The following is a 2,750-nucleotide window of genomic DNA, read 5'->3' as shown; positions in this document are numbered from 1 at the left end:
TATTCATCTTTCAAATTCTGTTTCTGTGAAAGGAATAGGAATCAATTAGTGAATCTCAATTTTTCCAAGGACCATTTGTTGGTAACACTTCAAATTTCTTCTTTCAGTTAGCTCAAAATCACCCAGTGAACCAAATGATTTTTGTTTGTTTTCTTAATCTAGCAGAGGTTCCAAAAGTGGGCAATACTGCCCCCTGGGAGGCACTAGAATGATCCAGAGGGGCAGTAGTATCCTCGGGTGCAATTGGGGGGATGTTGAATAAAAATAAGGGGGGGGGTGTGGAAGCATAAGAAGAGAAGAAATTTTTTTAAAAAAACATTTGTACATGTTTCATCTGTTGTGTAACATAGTTAAATTCATAGTGATTACATTATTTTCCAAATAAACATAAAATGAAAGTTATAACTGATCAGTGGTCAAGTCCACCAACAGGTCTTAACAAGCAAGTATTGGCAGGCGAACATGTCGTACATTGTCGGGAAGTCCAACATGCATCTGCAGGAATATATGCATGTAATGACTTATTTACAATATGATACTCTATAGTTATACGACACAATATTGCATCATCAAAATTTCAATGCAGGAAAAAACCCACAAATTTACAAAAAATTTTTAAGTTTAAGATGCATCATTTAAAATATTATATTTTTCTGAAATGACACAAAATTTAAAAAAAACTATTAAAGGGTTAAAGAAAGTAGATTTTCAGGGGGCACTGAGTAATTTTTTTCAAAAGGGGGCAGTCGGCCAAATAAGTTTGGGAACCTGTGATCTAGACCCTTCTAATAGTTTAACAGTATGGATAAAATGCATGTCTTATCTTTTCCTTCAGGCATCTATTTTTCTCTGCAGTTTGAACTCCAGGAAATTCTCAGCCTCACATTTCCATCTCTCTGCCTTGGTTCTTGGGAGGCCTTAAAGGTTGGGACCTGTCCTTTCAAGGACGTAGTGTTAGCATGTACACCCAAATAGTTTTATGCTGAAAATTTTCCTTCTTTGATTTTCTCAAATCTCCCTTTTCAAAACTCAAGCCCCTTTTATGTCTAAAGCTTCTATTCATAGTCTGCGCAGACTACAGCTTTCTTAAACTTCCTCTCCACTTCTTCTTATCCTTACTTGTTTAAATTTTAACACCTTTCCAAAATGCACCTGTATTCTGATCTGACATTTCTCTTACTTTCTCCTATTTGTTTAATTCCTCTAGTCTTTATTTCCTACTCCCATTCCAGACTATCCATAGCATTAATCTTCATTCTACTGAATTTTTCCTTTACAATTTAGCACAAGTTTTTATTCTACAACACCAATTAATTTTAATACTGTCACTTTTGGGGTTCATAAAGGCTTTCAAATACATAGTTCATTCCAATTTCTTTGGGTGACCTTGTTTCTAGTTTACCAGTAAAGTTATATTATTCATAGTACTTAATTGTTTAGGCAGATGCAAATATTATTCCAAATTAAATTTTATTTACTTATTTAAATTATTCTCTGGTTTAAATAAGTTTCTCTCTTTTTCTTTGGAACTTCACCAATACAACTTTCAGTTCCTCTTTCGATCTCTTCTAAAACAAAACTGCAACCCATTTACTTGGGAATGTCAATTCTTTATCAGTGAAATCACCTTGATCCTTTGCACAAAAACATTTGCAGTTTTCTTCCCCCCTTAAGACATATTCATTAAGATATTTCAACATTTATAAAATTTGGAAATTTACAGTAGAGGATTTAATTTAGTTTTTAAATTTGTAATGTTATAAAATTCTACAAATTGGGAACAAAGGTTCGCTTCTTTCTTGTGTGACTCTGTTGTCTGCCCCTCCAATTTGGCCACAGTTAGAAAAGGAGAGGGGGAGAGAGAAAGAGAGAGACAAGAGACAGACACAGACACAGACACAGACAGAGAGGGAGAGAGAGACAGAGAGAGAGAGCTCAGAGGCTTTCCTTGGGTTTTTTTTCAGTTTTAAAAGGCTTTAAAGGTCTCTCAAAAAATATGTATACTCTTTTTCCTCTGGTTGATCAGGCACAGGAAGAAGTTAACACAAACAGAGACAACATGAGAAGACAGACACATAGAAGTACAGTACTTCCTGTCAAAGTTTTCCCTTCAAGGTTTAATTTTTTTAAAAATCAGTGTGCACAATTTTAAACTGCAAATTTTCCCTGGGTCATCCTCAGACTTTTTCTATATTTTTTAAAAACTCTGTGCATCTTGCCTTTTCTTAGAGCATTTCTTAGCTACATGAGCCTCTTTGTTACAATAAAGACCAACTTGTGACTCTTGACTTCCTCAATATGCAATAACCAAAAGTGCTGAATTCAGGCCAGAACAATTTATCAGCTGAATACTTTGTAGTTTTAGACCACATTTCACATAATTTAACTGCCTGCTGTTTTTGTCATCCCGGGTTAAATGAGGAGTTTCCCTCAATTCCAGGATATAAGTAGCTTTTCTAAGGAAGTTCCCCTTAGAATACTGCTACTGGGGCCCATTGGTTCTGTGAGGCATCCCTCATTAGAACTCTCCTGTCCCTTTTTAGAAATCTCCCAAAGGATCTGTCTCTTGTGAGATTTTATAGAGGGGCTTCAGAGTTACCCAGAGTTACTTGAGAAATCCTCCTTGGGAGCTCAGGAATTCTTCAAGGGAAATTCCTACAGGAGTTCAGCACAAGGCAAAAAAAGCACAAAGGCGTTCAGGTGTATGCACACACACACACACACAAAATTTTTTTCAATAACACATAAAA

The sequence above is a fragment of the Phascolarctos cinereus genome, unplaced genomic scaffold (assembly GCF_003287225.1).
Source record: "Phascolarctos cinereus isolate Bilbo 61053 unplaced genomic scaffold, phaCin_HiC Scaffold_2;HRSCAF=192, whole genome shotgun sequence".
In the NCBI taxonomy this organism is placed as follows: Eukaryota; Metazoa; Chordata; class Mammalia; order Diprotodontia; family Phascolarctidae; genus Phascolarctos; species Phascolarctos cinereus.
Note: the sequence above shows the minus strand (reverse complement) of the source record.